The sequence below is a fragment of the Gopherus flavomarginatus genome, chromosome 10, assembly GCF_025201925.1.
Source record: "Gopherus flavomarginatus isolate rGopFla2 chromosome 10, rGopFla2.mat.asm, whole genome shotgun sequence".
Lineage (NCBI taxonomy): Eukaryota > Metazoa > Chordata > Testudines > Testudinidae > Gopherus > Gopherus flavomarginatus.
In genome coordinates, this window is record NC_066626.1 from 55755872 (window position 1) to 55775528 (window position 19657).

The following is a 19657-nucleotide window of genomic DNA, read 5'->3' on the forward strand; positions in this document are numbered from 1 at the left end:
CTCCATTCTGAATCCCACTACCCAATGGCCAGCATCCAGATGACAACACTTCTGCTGGAAAACTAAATGCTAGGAGGCTTATCTCCTGGAATGCTACATGGTGGCTTATGAGAGAGAGGAACAACCAGGGTAACAAGCCAGCTAACACTGGCCACTTACCATTTGAAAAATGTACGTTTTTATTAATTTCTCTCAGTATGTCTGCTCTCCCTACAGCTTCTGAGCCAAACTCTGTCCAATCTGTTTGCACCAGTCAGTCTTAACATTCCGTTTGATAGTGGAGATGTCAGAAGCATGTACTAATTACTGCTTATGTTCACTTAGTGGACAATATCACACCATCCTCTCAGGAGGATGGAAAATGTGACACAGGAATTTTTGAAAATTCCAGATTTTGCTGAAGACTCAAAGCTACCACAGACGCTTCCCTTTCCCCCTGACATACCATCCCTGACACTGGAAAAGAGGCCAGCCAAGGTAGAGCCTAGCAACTTGCCATGTGCAAAATGTGACAATGCTTTGATATTTTGGCTCAGTCTCTACGATGTTCAGTGAAAAACAATGCTCCAAAACTAGATAAGAGTATATTACAAAAGCCTAGTGATGCAGTACTAAGTAGTTCTTATGTTCTTTCCCTTCTGCATCTTTAACTAAATTTGAGGTGGTTGTTTTTTTATGAGAGGATATTTTTTTAAAAGCTTCATTCCATGACAATCCATTGAAGTTGCTTGGGCCTATTAAATACATAAGATGTGTAAATGACAGCGATGTATGTCACAATAACTATTTTATGCTCAAATTTTGTTTTTGGAGAAAAATGTTCCTACGTTTCCATTTGTAAACTGTAGGAGAATTTTTACCAACAATCCTTTTAAAGATCACAGCTGTAGAAAACATCATCACAAAACAGAATTAGCAACACTCACTTACCTCCCAACAAGGTTCCAATGAATGTCCTTTCTGAAGCAGATGTTGACATTTTGAAATTGATAAAACTTGATTATGAAAATAAATTTAACAGGGTGAAGAAAATCTGGGCCTTTTTTACATGGCTTATACTTTTTTCTTGAAATGCTTCAAAACTGCTTTACATTAATTTAATCACTTAGGCTTTGGCTACACTGGCGCTTTACAGCGCTGCAACTTTCTCGCTCAGGGGTATGAAAAAAACACACCCCTAAGCGCAGCAAGTTACAGTGCTGCAAAGCGCCAGTGTAAACAGTGCCCCAGAGCTGGGAGCGTGGCTCCCAGTGCTGCAAGCTAATCCCCATGGGGAGGTGGAGTACATGCAGCGCTGGCAGGGCCGGCGCTTCCATTTAGGCGACCTAGGCAGTCGCCTAGGGCACCAGGATTTGGGAGGGTGGCAATTTGGCGGAAGGGGGTTCTTTTGTGCTCTGGGTCGTCGTCGGCAATTCTGCAGCGAGTCCTTCTCTCACTCCGGGACCCACCACCGAAGTGCCCCGAAGACTGGGAGTGTGGAAGGACCCCCCCGCTGCAGAATTGCCGCAAACGACCAGGAGCGCGGAAGGACCACCCGCCTAGGGAGCCAAAAACCCTGGTGCCGCTCCTGAGCACTGGGAGAGCTCTCTCCCAGCGCTGGCGCAGCGACTACACTCGCACTCCAAAGCGCTGCCGCGGGAGCGCTGTCACTTAGCTTATCTTTATTTCCAGCCACTAAACAGTACTATGATACTAATATGATCCAGTATGGCAATTCTGATCCCATTATTTATGGAAAGGATGACAGGTGAGCAAAGCCCACAGGTAAGTGGGGAACATGAAGACCTGGGAGATGAACTGGAAACAAGAGGGAGCATGGGCTATAATGGCAGAGAGAAAGGAGGGTCAGGGCAAAACTGGGAGGCAAGATCAAACCAGTATCTTAGATGCCTATATACAAATGCAAGAAGTATGGGTAGTAAGCAGGAAGAACTGGAAGTGCTAATAAATAAATACAACTATGACATTGCTGGCATCACTGAAACTTGGTGGGATAATACACATGATTGGAATGTTGGTGTGGATGGGTATAGTTTGCTCAGGAAGGATAGACAGGGGAAAAAGGGAGGAGATGTTGCCTTATATATTAAAAATGTACACACTTGGACTGAAATGGTGATGGACATAGGAGACGGAAGTGTTGAGAGTCTCTGGGTTAGGATAAAAGGGGTAAAAAACAAGGGTGATGTCGTGCTAAGAGTCTACTACAGGCCACCTAACTAGGTGGAAGAGGTAGATGAGGCTTTTTTTAAACAACTAACAAAATCATCCAAAGCCCAAGATTTGGTGGTGATGGGGGACTTCAACTATCCAGATATATGTTGGGAAAATAACACCGCGGGGCACAGACTATCCAATAAGTTCCTGGACTGCACTGCAGACAACTTTTTATTTCAGAAGGTTGAAAAAGCTACTAGGGGGGAAGCTGTTCTAGACTTGATTTTAACAAATAGGAAGAAACTCGTTGAGAATTTGCAAGTAGAAGGAAGCTTGGGTGAAAGTGATCATGAAATCATAGAGTTTGCAATTCTAAGGAAGGGTAGAAGGGAGTACAGCAAAATAAAGACAATGGATGTCAGGAAGGCGGATTTTGGTAAGCTCAGAGAGCTGATAGGTAAGGTCCCATGGGAATCAAGACTGAGGGGAAAAACAACTAAGGAGAGTTGGCAGTTTTTCAAAGGGACACTATTAAGGGCCCAAAAGCAAGCTATTCCGATGGGTAGGAAAGATAGAAAATGTGGCAAAAGACCACCTTGGCTTAACCACAAGATCTTGCATGACCTACAAAATAAAAAGGAGTCATATAAAAAATGGAAACTAGGTCAGATTACAAAGGATAAATATAGGCAAACACAGGAATGCAGGGGCAAGATTAGAAAGGCAAAGGCACAAAATGAGCTCAAACTAGCTACAGGAATAGAGGGAAACAAGAAGACTTTTTATCACTACATTAGAAGCAAGAGGAAGACCAAGGATAGGGTAAGCCCACTGCTCAGTGAGGAGGGAGAAACAGTAACAGGAAACTTGGAAATGGCAGAGATGCTTAATGACTTCTTTGTTTCGGTCTTCACTGAGAAGTCTGAAGGAATGTCCAACATAGTGAATGCTTATGGGAAGGGGGTAGGCTTGGAAGATAAAATAAAAAAAGAGCAAGTTAAAAATCACTTAGAAAAGTTAGATGCCTGCAAGTCACCAGGGCCTGATGAAATGCATCCTAGAATACTCAAGGAGTTAATAGAGGAGGTATCTGAGCCTCTAGCTATAATCTTTGGAAAGTCATGGGAGACGGGAGAGATTCCAGAAGACTGGAAAAGGGCAAATATAGTGCCCACCTATAAAAAGGGAAATAAAAACAGCCCGGGAAACTACAGACCCATCACATCACCCTTCAGTAGAATGTTCTGGGGAAAACTCAGCAAGGAAAACCTAACAGGTTCTTGTCCTCTTCCTTTCATGTGGGGTATTCATTAAGAAATGGCCAGATTCTGCCCTCGCCCAACTGTTGTCACCTGAGTATTGATAGTATTGATTTGACTATCAGTGGTGCAGTGTTGTATGCTTCTGTTTTCTATGTAGTGCACCTTTAAAGATCCCTATCTGCCTAACAGACAGCGCTGTGAGGTTGTTTCAAGATGGAAGATCTTACATAGGGACAGAAATGTTTTGTTTTTTCTCTTATGGAGATTTTGTTTATTGGGTTCTGTTGCTTTGTTCCCCTTAAAAGCCAGATAGCCTGAAAAGACATAATTTTCAAGTATGGAAAATGTAATAAATTATGCCTTTGCTGGAAATGCCAAGGTCTTTCACACTTGTTTGTTTCAAAATATGTTGTTCCCTTATTCCTGTGGTTCTCTCCATTACTCACACCAGTCACTTATCATAAGCAAAGTGTTATATAAACAGCAGAGGCTAAAATAAAGTTAAAATCATACAAAATGCAACACTTTATAGACCACCATAGTAAATAATTAGCACTTCTGTGTAATGCTGATCAGCTTCAAACAGAATTACAAAATAATGTCATGCAATTACAGTCTTAATTAAAAAGGGAATTGCAATTATCAATATTTTGCTGTTCTAGTGGATATCTAGTGGGGTTCTGGAAGGTTCTGTCCTGGGTTTAGAACTAGTGAATATTTTCATTTATAACTTGGAAAATGGAGTGCAATTGGTGGATGACACCAAGCAAGGAGGGATTGCAAGTACTTTGGAGGACAAGATTAGAATTCAAAACAATCTTGACCAATTGGAGAATTGGTCTGTAATCAGCAAGATGAAATCAGTAAAGAGAGGTTCAAGTACTACACTTTGGGGGGGGGGAAATCAAATGCACAACTACAAAATGGAAAATAACTGGCTAAGTGGTATAACTACACAAGAAAGATCTGGGGTTATAATGGATCACAAATTGAATATGAGCCAACAGTGTGATATCATTTTGGGATGTATTAACAAGAGTGTTGTATGTAAGACACAGGATGTAACTGTCCCACTCTACTCAGCATTGGTGAGGCATCAACTGGAGGACATAATGTCCAGTTCCAGGTGCCATGGTTTAAGAAAGATGTGAACAAATTGGAGAGAGTCCAGAGGAAAGCAACAAAAATGCTAAAGAGTTTAGACAGCATAACCTAGGAGGAAAGGTTTGGAGAACATACTGGGCACGTTTAGACTTGATAAATAGACTGAGGGGGGACTTGATAAGAATCTTTAAATATGCTAAGGGGTTCTTATAAAGAGGACAGTGATTGATTGTTCTCAATGTCCACTGTAGATGAGGTGTCTAGTAATTGGCTTAATCTGCAGGAAGGGAAACTTAGGTTAGATATTAGGAAAAACTTTCTAACTCTAAGATTAGTTATGAATTGAAACAAGCTTCCAAAGGCTGCTGTGGAATCCCCATCATTGTAGATTTTTTAAGAACAGGATATAATAAGGACCCGTCAGGTATATTTTTTCCTGCCTCAGCACAGAAGACTGGACTAGATGAACTCTCAAGGTCCCTTCCAGCCCTACAATCAATGGTTCTATGATTTTGCTGGATGGCTTGGCAACAGCATGTTAATAACAAGCTAGCCTGAAATCTGAAAGAGATTCACTTTCAAATATGCTAAATGTTGTAGCCACTTCCATTTTACTCTAATTTTATTCCTACCATATTCAGAGTATGAGGAAAAACAGCCATATCCAAGGGAAAAGTTCCAGGTTTAGGAAGTTGAATAAATTGCTTCTTGTTCTTGCAAAGATGACTATTGGCAATTGATTGCCTTCATTGCTGAGCTTCTACAACCTAATTTATACTGTGACAGGGCCTCAGGCCTGGTCTACACTATGGGGGGTGTCAATGTAAGATACACAACTTCAGCTACGGGAATACCGTAGCTGAAGTCGACATATCTTATTCTGACTTATCTCCTGTCCTCACGGCGCGGGATCGATGGCTACGGTTCCCCCATCGCCTCCGCTACTGCCGCTCTCCCTAGTGGAGTTCTGGAGTCGACGGGGAGCACGTTCGGGGATTGATAGACGCGATATATCGATCCCTGATAAATCAATCGCTACCCACCGATACGGTGAGTAGTCTGGACGTACCCTTTGTCTGTGCTTTTCCAGATGCAGAGACATAATATCTTCTGTTACCGAGGGCTTCACACTGACCATTGCAAACAAAAGGGCTAACTTTATACCCCGATAGGTTTTTCTATGAGGGTGATATACTTAATGGGCTCTCTGAGGTTAGACTGTACAGTTACTACTTAAAAACATTAAATGAGTCTAGAAAATAAAGTCATGTAAATTCATGATTAATTGCAGTTAACTCACACAACTCAAAAATTAATCGTTATTAAAATAAAATAAAATACAAAATGAAATTTATTAAATATTTTGGATGTTTTTCTATATTTTCATATTTTATATTCTCTGTAATTGAAATAAGTGTATATTTTTATTATAAATATTTGCACTGTAAAAATGATAAAAGAAACAGTATTTTTTTCAATTCACCTCATACAAGTACTGTAGTGAAATCTTTGTAATCAAAGTGCAACTTACAAACATAGAGAGGTTTTTTTGTTACATAACTGCACTCAAAAACAAAACAATGTAAAACTTCAGAGCCTACAAATCCACTCAGTCCTATTTCTTGTTCAGCCAATCGCTAAGACAAACAAATTTGTTTACATTTACAGGAGATAATGCCACTTGCTTCTTATTTACAATGTCATCAGAAAGTGAGTACAGGCATTGGCATGGCACTTCTGTAGCTAGCATTGCAAGGTATTTATGTGCCAGATATGCTAAACATTCGTATGCCCCTTCATGCTTTGGCCACCATTCCAGAAGACATGCTTCCATGTTGATGATGCTTGTTAAAAAATAATGTGACTGAACTCCTTGGGAGAGAATTGTATGTCCCCTGCTCTGTTTTACCTGCATTCTGCCATATATTTCATGTTATAGCAGTCTCGGGTGATGACCCAGCACATGTTGTTCAATTTAAGAACACTTTCACTGCAGATTTGACAAAACACAAAGAAGGTACCAATGTGAGATTTCTAAAAATAGCTATAGCATTCTACCCAAGGTTTAAGAATCTGAAGTGGGTGAGGTGTGGAGCACACTTTCAGAAGTCTTAAAAGAGCAATACTACGATAAAGAAACTACAGAACCCTAACCACTAAAAAAGAAAATCAACCTTCTGCTGGTGGCATCTGACTCAGATAATGAAAATGAACATACGTTGGTCTGCACTGCTTTGGATTGTTATCGAGTAGAACCCGTCAGCAGCACGGACGTATGTCTCCTGGAATGGTGGTGGAAGCATGAAGGGAAATACGAATCTTTAGCGCATCTGGCACATAAATATCTTGTGACACCGGCTACAACAGTGTCATGAGAACATCTGTTCTCACTTTCAGCTGACACTGTAAACAAGAAGTGGACAGTATTATCTCCCACAAATGTAAACAAACTTGTTTGTCTGAGCAATTGGCTGAACAAGAAGCAGGACAAAGTGGACTTGTACATAATTCTACGTTTGTAAGTTCAACTTTCATGATAGAGATTGCGCTACAGTACTTGTAGTAGGTGAATTGAAAATACCATTTGTTTTTTTTTTTTTACAGTGCAAATACTTGTAATCAAAAAATAATGTGACAAAGTTCCTCCTCTACCTTGGTGGATCCTGCGCTTATTGGCAGATTTGCTCACCTCAGTGATCTTCCCCACAGTCTGGATCAGCTCCTCCTGTGTCTGATCAGAAGTTGGGAGGTTTGGGGGAAACCCGGGCCTGCCCTCTACTCCGGGTTCTAGCCCAGGGCCCTGTGGATTGCAGCTGTCTATAGTGCCTCTTGTAACAGCTGCATGACTGCTACAACTCCCTGGGCTACTTCCCCATGGCCTCCTCCAAACATCTCTTTATCCTCACCACAGGACCTTTCTCCTGGTGTCTGATAACGCTTGTACTCCTTAGTCCTCCAGCAGCACACTCTCACTCTCAGCTCCTTGTGCCTCTTGCTCCCAGCTCCTCACACACACTTCCTCTCCTCTAGCTCCTCCCTCCCTGACTGGAGTGAGCTCCTTTTTAAACCCAGGTGCCCTGATTAGCCTGCCTTGATTGGCTGCAGGTGTTCTAATAAGCCTGTCTGCCTTAATTGGTTCTAGCAAGTTCCTGATTACTCTAGTGCAGACCCTGCTCTTGTCACTCAGGGAACAGAAAACTACTTACCCAGAAACCAGTATATTTGCCCTCTACCAGACTCCTGCACAGCCCCTGTTGCAGCTCCTCCTGAATATTTTCTTGCGTTTTTGGTTGCACTTTTCCCCCTCACCTTTTCATCTACACGCTCTCCATCTGTGGCCCCACAAAGTCACGGGATCTCCTTCTCAACCTCCTTTTGGCCCTGGCCAAACTGGCCATCTACAACACCAGGGAGAGGAGGTTGGCCGATGGGATTTCCTGCGACTGTAGGGCCTATTTCCGTTCCTCCGTCTGTTCACGCATCCGGGCAGAGTTCCTCTGGGCGGCGTCCACTGGCTCCCTTGACGCCTTCTAGGAGCAGTGGGCCTTGTCTGGGGTTCTCTGCTCAGTGTCCCCATCTGGTTCCCTTCGTTTAGCCCTATGACCTCACTCCCCATCCTGTTTTTTTCATTAGTTGTCTCCCGTAATTACTTGGTGTCCCAGACCTGTGAGTCCTCCCCTTAGGCTGGGGGGAGGCCCTTTAGAAATGGGCGGGCTTTGCCCGCTCACCCCCGCTGGATGCCAATAGGACCAGACTCCTGCACCCCACTGGCCTGGGTCTGTCACAATAAATATAAGCTGAGAACTATGCACTTTGTCTTCTGTGTTGTAATTGAAATCAATATATTTGAAAACATCCAAAAATATTTAAATAAATGGTATTCTGTTATTATTTAACAGTGCGATTAATCGAGATTAATTTTTTTTAATCACTTGACATGCCTTAGTTAAAGCAGTTAAATAGCTATCGTCTGTCTCAGGCTTTTCTTTTATGCCTACTATCACAGTGATATTTAAGCACCAAAAGCCCTGTTATAATACTATAGTAACACTTTAATTCTCATTAACAACTAATATAATCCTCTTGTAAGAGTAGCTGATAGTAGATCTCTAGTTTAAGAATAGCTATCAGTTTCCTTAATCAATACTGAACCTTGAGGGTCAAAATATTTTGGGAGTGATTAAATAACAAGGCTGATTTAATTTGCTTCTTAGGAAAGGAATTAGCCAAGAGTTGTGTCAAATAATGTCCTGAAGGAAAATGTTTTGCATAGTTAGTTTAGGTAGTGTGAATAAATATCTCTGGCATTCAAGCCATTGTAGCCCTATAAGACAATCTCAGGCTTGCTGGTTATACATTTTTATTACCTTTGTCTTTAGTTTAGCCTTGAGTAGCAATGTTTTAAGTTTAAAAAAAAATGCATTGCCCTAAAGAAAGTTTTCTTATTCAGGCACATCAGTTCTGTTCAAACATCTGCTGCCTCCCCTACAGTATCTAACTTCAGTGCTGAAAATAGCTTTCTTCCATTAGGAATGTATTCTACCATGCTGCAAATTCTTCTGCCCTTAGAAAAGCTTTTTCACTGCCTGTCTCTAAGTACTCGGCTCTAATCATTTCCCATTAGTTTTCCACAAGGCCTAATTCTCCACGGCCTGGTACTTTGTATTGTCATTTACATTTGTGCAAAGTGGATGTAGAACGCTACCAGATCAGAGCCCCATCTTTGGGTCTGACCAAACTGTGCTCCCTGCAATCCATGGAGTTTATGTAATCTGTAGTAGTAGTAATGTCTGGAGAATCAGCGTACAGCAGCACTCTGGCTAGATTGCAGACATACCTCCAGCACACTCCCTACTCCAAAGGAACTGGAAAAGTGTAGTATAGAGCCAGCTATGTTAACTTTACACCTCCAGGGATTCCCCATTGTCAGGGAAAACTCAGGTATCTAACTAGGACAGTGTTATGGTCTTTGTACAGAACCAGAATGCAGGGGGTTTCTGACCTGAAATTGGTGTGGAGAGTGCTTCCCATGTTGCAAAATGCGATGGCTGTTGTCCAATTCAACATAGAGGTCTCTGTCATTGATGTCCGAACATTCCCCATGTGTCAGCATCCAGTGAAGGTCTGTGCAATTGTTGAAGGGTGTTTTCCTGTCTGCTGACAACTTACTAAGGTAATACAAAAAACCCCAGGTCTCTTCATAGCACTGCCTGCGTCCAAACCTTTCTTCAACAGATACTCGAGCAGTGCCAACGAGCGAGGAAAGAAAACTTCCTCTTAAATTTTTCTTCTGAGTTTCCCATTACCCCATCTCTGCCCTTGTAACCAAAATGTCTCTTCTTCCAATTAATGAGTTTCCTTAAAGATAAGCTCAACTCCTTAGTTTTCCACTGTTTCTCTGGCAGCGGTGATGGCATCCTCAAATCCATTGTCTCCCTAGGCCACAACAAAATCAAGGCAGCTTCTCATCAAAGTAGTAACATTCGGGGTGTTCACTAACTGAGTTTGTAATGCCTTGCTTGCAAAGTTTATTTGGAACAGGATATCATGCCAAACTACAATTGAGACCAGAAATTTGAAGTTGGTGATCTGGTTTGCCAGGCTTTGCACCTCGTGTCGGATTTCAGCCTCAGTTTTATTCAACTATGCCAGTTCCATCAGGGTGTCATAAACCTCAGTTACTTGGTACCTCACTGGCCTTAAGCTGTCAATGCAGCTCTTCCAGAGAGTGTCACTTAGCATTGTCTGTGAGTATCTTCCGCCTGATAGTTGATGCTGTAAACAAGACATATGTTCTTTGCAATACTCCGAAGCGAGACACTGAATCTAAAGATGATGATGCTGCATCTGCCACAACCAGGCTGAAGGAATGGCAGCCACCCTTTTATATACCTGCAAAGACATGGCTGACAACATTCCAAGAGGTTCAAGGAAAATGTAATTCTCAAAGTCTGGAAGGTTCCATGAGATTCTACAAAGGTCCAGAAAATTCTAGGAGATTTAATGAAAAATGAATCCACATATGGAATATCTGAAACATTTTACTTCAAACATTCTATTTCCCCTTTTGTTGCTACCAACAAAAACAGCATCCCAAACCCAGTGCCCCCCCAAGACAGGAGCCCCCTAAGACCAGTACTGTAGGCAGTCGCCTGGGTCGCCTGCCCTTAAATCCAGCCCTGACTGGATGACCTGAAAATCCTGTGTGTGCTGAGTCAGGATTACCCCAGTAGCCAGGCCAAATGGTACATTCACCATGTTATACACTTAAAACAGACTTTATTTAGGTCTCACAACATAAAGACCTGCTCTTGGTATGAGCTCCCTCTCCAATATGCTGCCCAAGCATGTTCTGCTCTAGTGAGGTCATTTTCAGCCAAGGAACTGCACAGGGAGCACAGTCAGGCTAAGGCAGTGGTGGGCAACCTGCAGCCCATGGGTTGCATGCAACCCATCAGGGTAATCTACTGGCAGACTGCCAGACCATTTGCTTACATTTGCATGGCCGCCTGCAGCTCTGCAGTTTACCGTTCCCAGCCACTGGGAGCTGTGGGCAGCCGTGCAAATGTAAGCAGTCTGGCAGCCTGCCACCAGATTACCCTGATGGGTCACCTGTGGCCTGTGGGCTGCAGTTTGCCCACCACTGACCTAAGGGGTATTAGGTAATTGCCATTTTTTTAGTACATTATGCAATTTTTCAAAATTTTCTATAATACTTGGATGCTAGACATCTGAATTTTATAAAAATAACATTGCACATTTTGGAAATAATGTCCAATGTAGTAAAAAAAAAAAAACACAAACGTTTATCAGTGCTTCTATAAGCCACATCCAAACACCAGGAATGAAACTTTTCATACCTCTTAATACTGTGCACATACTGATCAATTGCCATGCTCAAAGCATTTCACAGACCCTGAGCCAAATTCCTTCAGGATCTGAATTGGTAGAGGGCCCCCAAGGAAAAATGTTCACTGGGTGAAGGTTATAGCAACCTCAGGAAACTGCAACTGCCCCTGTATTAGGAAACAGGTCAATAGCAGGTTAGGAGAGTCCAAAACATATTTTAGGATCCCTCTCACACTTGTACCACATGAGGGCAGTTGGGGAAGTATTGATTCAGCTCATCTCTTCAGCAGCCTACACCACTGGAGCACCCATGTCGTTCCCAGTTTGAATTCAAGCTGCCTTCCTACAGGCCTATGGGACAGTAGTGCTGGCAAAATTCCCTGCACTTTAATGAGGGGAAAACCCTCCTCTTTAGCCTAAGCAGCCAGACTGACATGGTTTGAAACTGCCTGTATAAGTAAGGGTGAGGTTTGTGCATTAACATGAGCTAATTACTTCTAGATTTAAGGCAGGTTAGAATAGCATTTTTTTCCTCATGGTTTTTGGTAGCTCTCCTTCCAGCAGTGGCTGAAAGCAGGAGTTGAGGGAAGGATGCACACATCTTTTGAACCTCAGAAGTTTCAGTTCAGATTCATTTTGATTTGAGCTCTTGTTCTTGTTTACACAAACTAGCTAACCCATTCCTAATAATTACAGCAAGAGGATCGTCTGTTCATGCTCAGAGTTACAAAAGGCTAAATCTTGTCTCTTATGCCAAGCCCTGGAAACTGGACTTAGTACTTAGAGGAGTTGTAGTGGGGTAGATCCTGCCCCCGGTCCTTAGAGTGGTAACACAGTCACTCCATCACTGCCACGGTAGTACTGTGGTTGTAATAGTCTGCTATTCCTGCTGTGTGGATTCTCTATGTTCGTCCTTTCTTCTCCTGTCCTCTCCCTCAAATCTCATTGTACAGGGATGCGTACAATGGGCACAAGGAGCGGGGATGCATGGTAAATACAAGTAGCAGAACCCCTTTATCTAATATCAAAATCCTAGTCCTACATACACACAGTCGAACCACACCAGATTTGCTGCACCTGAGGCAACCTCTTCCTCCGTGCCAACGAAGGAAGAGGTAGAATTTGTCCCAAAGTACTGACTTTTCTTTATAAACAATAGTAAGCACATTGATTTAGTTGGTGTTGGTCCTGATTTAGTTGGTGTTGGTCCTGCTTTGAGCAGGGGGTTGGACTGGATGACCTCCTGAGGTCTCTTCCAACCCTAATCTTCTATGATTCTATATGTACAGTAACTTGTGAACATTAACTGTCATATCTGTACTATTAAATGTCAGAATTGTAATGTAGAAATGGTACAGGCAAACCCTAAACTATGGGCCCAGATCTTCAACCTTGCTCCACCAGCACTAAACAGCAATAAAGCTACTGAACCAAGTCCAAGAAGATTTCCCCTTTTCAGGCAGATGTTTGTAAATCAGAGCAGCTTAAAGTTGTTCTAACTTACACAAGGGACTAGATCAGTCCCCGATAGTGCCAGGATCAGGAGAGCAGAAAGGATGATTAAAAGCCACTTTTGTCTCACCTTACCCAGTTGTTGCACCAAGCACTGCAGGGCCAGATCCGATTATTTCTGAGCCATGAAATTCAAGAACCATAAAATGAGGACTCTGCAATAAAAAAAAATCTCTTGTTAATATTATTGGTCAGAGAATGGGTTAATGTTGTACTTTTAAAAAAATCAATGGTTTAATCATAGGAATAAAGTATGTATTAAGCTTGACTGATTTACCATGTTGCACTGTACTTTGACATTTTCAGTATTCTGCCTTTTGATTGGTCCTCTGTTCCACTTCATTCACCACAACCTCGTTCTCCAGTCAGGAAGAGGTAAAAGGTGGTGCTTTAAACATAAAACAGTGAAAGGTCATTTCACAAAATAAATTAGACTGAAATTAAAACTGTTCTTGAAAATGTCAACATAAAAATCAAAGCAACAAAGACATTATCGAGAAGGGAACATATGAAAAATTATCACATATTTATCTACAGATAAAAGCACAAATTCAAAGCAAACTGATACCTTACATTGATTTAGGAACAAAACCAAGTGTTCAGTAAATTTATCTTCCACAATAGCATATAAAGTAAAGCGTGACCACTTACTATCCTATTGCTTAAGCCTTAGAGCAATGCAAGGATTTGATGAATTTTAAGCAGCTGTCACTTTGACAAATGAGGAAAAACAACAAATTCTGTTTACAATATTCCGTGAAGCATAATTAGGGCTTTTGGAAAATAGTGGCAACAAGAAAAATTGGATCACATTATTTTAATGCTAAACAGCAAAAAGACTGTAGAGGAGCCACGTATACATAGCACAACAAGCAATAAGAAGGTTTTGGAAAATAAAACTACCTGGCAGCTGCAGAATATTTCATGCATTCTTCTGTTTTCTTTATATGTCATAGGACTAAACATAAATCACAGCAGGGGAAAAGTTACCTAAATTTCTTGTGGCCTGATCATAATATATATTCCATAAATAGTATGTATTATTAACATCTCATGAACTATAAATGCAACACATACTATATTCTAGCTTAGTTTAGTGCCTTAGAAGGATATGATATCAGCATAGTTTGCCATCACTGTTGTATTTAAATGAACAAATCATTTGCAACATAACATGATTACAGAATGCTGGGAATCCTTGGTATGTACAATACCACAGCCATATGGACTCTGAAAGCTTTAGGATATTGTATCAACAAATCAGTTGAAAATGCCATAAGAATTAGACTATAGGTTTTTCCTGCCTAGATTAAAATAGCATTTAAAAACAATTTTGTCCAAGAATGTGTTAGACAGGTCATTGGTTGCTTGAAGTTTAGTCTACTATTGTAAGACCCTTAATATGCATTATGGATAATCAGAGTTAATATGACTGAAGTATACTTGAGCATCTGCCTCATACAGAATTCATCTATACAAGCTTTTCAGTACCACATCCCTGAGTACAATCCTTACTTTTGGGGGCTCCCCAGATTATCAGAAAAGGTTCTTCTACCACCACACCATCATGCAGGGAGGTTCCTGAGCAATATTTGTCTTTAAGATGTAGACGAAGGCTAAGCTTTTACCATCAGATAAACATTATATGGCATTGCAGCTCCTTCATCTCAATAGCCAATATCTCGTAATTAGAACTGTGTGACATTTATTAGCTTTGCTTTGCAGTAACACATGAGAACATTTTCTTTGGTTTTGCACTCTCAGGTTTTGCTTTAATGATTTTTAATGAAATAACCAAAATTCAGAGGTAACGCAGTCTAAATCACCAACTTTTCCCCAGATCCTTGTCAAAGCCATGAATTTTGGCTGATTTCAATGCAAAATTAGGACTTTCAAAATGAGCTTCAGTTATTCAAAATGTATATAAACGTTTTGATGACCAAGGTGTGAGTGGTGAGTTTGTAACAAACCCTAAAACCAGACACGTTTTGTGTGATTTGGTGTCACTAACATTTCATGCAGCTCTACTCAACATAACTGTCTTCTTGCCAGACATGAAGGAAAAGTTCACATTGTCACATCACAAGGACACACTATTACAGAAAAAACAAATGGCCTTTAATATAAATTTTCACACTTTCTTGAAAAATATGTACAGTCCTAGAACATTTAAGGATAATTATTTATCACAGTGAGCTTAATGGTTTCTCATGAAGGGGCTTCCCAGGTTTATGTTTCATATTTCCAGTTTTTTAATACAGAAAGATATAACAGCACAGTTTATGGATACATAACCTTTGACTCAATATAATTAGACTAAAAATTCTGTGTTATCTACTGATTGTCTGAAAATTGTGCAGTGTTGTCTGAAATCTGATTCATCAAAACTTTTCCAATGCTATTAGATAGTTTCAATGAGTGTTCCCATCCAGTTTTAGATTTTCTGATGGAGATTTATGCTGTTTGTTCAGAGTTTAAAAATGGGAGTCAGCAAGAGAGACAGATTGTGACTAGACTGGTGTGGATATGGAAAGAAGGCGATGGGATGCAACACAACTTAACACCCTTTGTAGCATGAACAGTGACAATATGTGTGCTTCCTAAGTGCAAAGAGTCCAGGAGGACAGAGGATGGAGACAGACCCAATGTTGCTGAACCCAAGCATTCAAAAATCATGCTTGGTTTAAAAATCGTAATTTTTAAAATGTGAGGTTCTTCTTATTTGACTTCTGATTATGGAGCCTTTAAGGGCTCAAGCTTAACGGCTCAAGTTTTTCTCCACAAACATGATAGGAATTATGTTAGCAATTCTCCAGTCATACGGTACAACCCCTGAGTTTACAGATTCATTAAAAATTCTTGCTAATGGGCTTGCAATTTCATGTGCCAGTTCCTTTAATATTCGTGGATGAAGATTATCTAGGCCCCCCGATTTAGTCCTATTAAACTGTTCGAGTCAGGGGCGGCTCTAGCCTGCGGGAGGTCCTCCCAGTGACCAGCAGACCGCCCACTGTGGCATGCCGCCCCAAGCATGCTCTTGGCGTGCTGGGGCCTGGAGCCACCCCTGGTTTGAGTTTGGCTTCTATCTCAGATGTGGTAATATCTACCTTCATATCCTTGTTCCCATTTGTCATCCTACTATTATCCCTAAACTCCTCATTAGCCTCATTAAAGACTGAGCCAAAGTATTCATTTAGATATTGGGCCATGCCTAGATTATCCTTAATCTCCACTCCATCCTCAGTGTTTAGCAGTCCCACTTCTTCTTTCTTTGTTTTCTTCTTATTTATATGGCTATAGAAGCTTTTACTATTGGTTTTAATTCCCTTTGCAAGGTCCAACTTTACATGGCTTTTGGCCTTTCTCACTTTATCCCTACATGTTCTGACCTCAATAAGGTAGCTTTCTTTGCTGATCACTCCCATCTTCCACTTCTTGTAGGCTTTCTGCTTTTTCTTAATTACCTCTCTGAGATGCTTGGTCTACAACTCCTGCCTATGAGTTTTTTCCCCTTTCTTGAGATGCAGACTTCTGATGGTTTCTGCAACTTTGACTTGAAGTAATTCCAGGCCTCCTCCACCTTTAGATCCCCAAGTTCTTCAGTCCAATCCACTTCCCTAACTAATTTCCTTAATCTTTTTAAGTTAGCCCTTTTGAAATCAAAAACCCTAGTCACAGATCTATTTTTGTTTATCCTTCTATTTAGTTTAAACTGAATTAGCTCATGATCGCTCGAACCAAGATTGTCCCCTACAACCATTTCTTCTATGAGGTACTCACTGCTCACCAAAACCAAATCTAAAATGGCATCCCCTCTTGTTGGTTTAGCAACTGCTTGGTGAAGGAATCCATCAGCTATCGTATGTAGGAAAATCTGAGCCCTATTATTATTACTAGCACCTGTCTTCTAGTCTATATCTGGGAAGTTAAAGGCTCTCCCATGGTCACAGAATTCCTATTAATATTTACTTCATTAAAAACATTTTAAAAGTCTCTATCCATATCCAAATCAGATCCGTGTGGTATATAACACACCCCAAGCACTATCTCAGGGGAGGCTCTAGTAGCTTTCTTCCCCAATGTGATTTTTGCCCAGACAGACTCTGTCTTATCCATTCCATCACTTCTTATTTCTTTACAGTCTACCTCATCATTGATATACAATGCTACTCCACCACCTTTGCCTTTATTTCTGTCTTTCCTAAGCAGCACATACCCTTCAATACCTGTACTCCAGTCAGGACTACTATTCCACCATGTTTCTGTTATCCCTATAATATCCGGTTTCATTTCCTGCACCAGTAACTCTAGTTCCTCCATTTTGTTACCTAGGCTCCTCGCATTGGTGTACAAACATCTTAATTCTTGCTGTTTGGCTTCACTCACATTCTTTACCCGATTAGGCACAGACATTCTACCACCAGTATCACCTATTAGACTGGTATCTACACTACCCTTCTTCCATATGTCCATTCTCCAACCCACGGCTGTATCCTTTCTTACTTCATTTTCTCCCTCTCAATGTTAAAATACGGGATGGAGATTACCTGGACATCTCCCAACCATCTTCCCCCAATTCCTAGTTTAAAGCTCTCTTAATCAGTTGTGCCAGCCTCCATCCTAGAAGTCTATTTCCCTCCCCACTCAGGTGAAGTCCATCCTGAGAGAACAGTCCTCTCTCCATGAATGCCTCCCAGTGGCCATACATCCCAAAGCCCTCCTTATAGCACCACTGCCTGAGCCATCTGTTGATCGTCATAATCTTGTCACACCTTTGTTGCCCTTCTCTAGGAACAGGCAGAATCCCACTGAAGATCACCTGAGCCTTGATTTCCTTAAGCGTCTTCCCCAGCCTGGCATAGTCTCCCTTGATACATTCCAGTGAGAATCTAGTCGTATCATTCATTTCCACATGAAGGACAATCAGTGGATTCTTTCCCTCTCCCATTAGGATCCTCTTCAGCCTCAGGTTCACATCCTGTATCCTAGCACCGGCAGATGGCACACCTTTCCATTCTCTGTATCAGCTATGGTTACAGGCCTGTCTATTCTTCTCAGTAAGGAGTGTCCAATCACATAGACCTGCCTTTTCCTGGTGACAGTGTGATTCTCCGGTCTATCCCCTGTTCTCTCTGGCTGCAAGTCCTTTCAATTCCTATTCACCCTTGCAATCCTCTGCAACCCATCTCGTATCCTCCTGGGGCTCATGTTTCATGTTGATATTTCCATTGACTCTTCCCCTCTTCTTATAGGACTAGCTGCTCTTTTCTTCTTCCTTGCCCTCTCACCTTCAGCGACCACCTGCTGTGCCCCTTCTTCATTTTCCAACTCTGCAAACCTGTTCCTGAGCTCTATTTCTCCTTCACTAGCCCATCTTTTCCTCTGCCTGGTTCTCTTAGTCACATGCTTCTATCATCCACTTTCCTCACCCAGCAGTCTCCCCTCGGAGTTCTTTGTCCTGCTTCCATCTGCAAGTCTGAGCTTTTTCATTCAGACTCCTCATGTCTTTGCTCCATCAACAACTCGAACCCCCTTCTAAACTTGACCAGAGTTTCCACCTGTTTCTCCAAAACTCAGATCTTTGCTTCCATCAGCTCGATCAGGCAGCACTTTATGAAGACAAAACTCTTAACAGGTACCCACTCCAGGATCATGTACATGCTGCAGCTTCCACATCCAGTCATCTTCATTGTGTCTTCCGCTGCTTGGGTCACTACCACTGCTGCCTCTTTATCTGTCATAGCCTTCTCACCTAAATCCTGTAAATCCGGGAAACAGAAACCAAACCAAAACACCACCACCTACAGCAAAGCAACCCCCAGCAAGCACCAAAACACTGATAAAACATAGCACACTCCCTTCACTAGCCTGTCTGGTCCTCTTCCTGCCTCTCTTAGTCTTCCCCCAAACTCCCCCGGCAAACTCCCACTCAAACTCCTCTGTTTACAGCTCTGTTTTCTGACTCCTGTGCCGCTGCAGCTGTCTATTAGATATGCATCCAGGATGCATTCAGCTGATCCAAACCTCCTGAGTCTGCAAAATGGGCCTGGAAATTTTATGAAAACAGAACCTTGTGACATGTCTGGACAGAAATACAGAAGCTTGAGAAAACTCAGTTTCATAGAATTTTAGTACATCCAGTTGCCCAGCAATGTATACACATGAAGTTGCACAATCACACAGGTAACTAACTGTCCATTCAATTTCTTGCAATTGCTTGCATTATTATCCATTTAGGGCATATAACTTAGGTGCACATCTTTAAAAATTAACCAGTAATGTCTAGATGTGTTCCTAATTTTAGGGTCAGATTTTGTTACTCTGTAATTCATTCTTGACTTGTGAGGGGCAAAGACATGGGAAAAGGATGAATAGTGCACAGTGAGGACACCATTTTAACAACATTGCAACAATTAAATATATTGATTACAGATAATAGTTTAAAGATATCATCAATCACATCAGACAAAAAGAAGCTATTTTTAACACAGATCCTTGACTGTTTTTTAGCAACCTTCTTTAAATAATGATTCAGTTTAGACCATAGCAATTGTTTTTTATCATAGCGAGTGTCTCCTAACGATGAGCCATTATGCATAATGAAAAGGAAATCCTTATTTGAATGCCACAAAATTTGTCACCAGTGACAGGAAGGAAATGAGAAGTCAGTGCCAAAATCTGTCTGAGACTTACAATGTGGAAAATATAAGCACTATGTTTTGAGTGTCCAGACTCCCACAGGATACATTGTTTGGCTTCCTGTCACATATAAG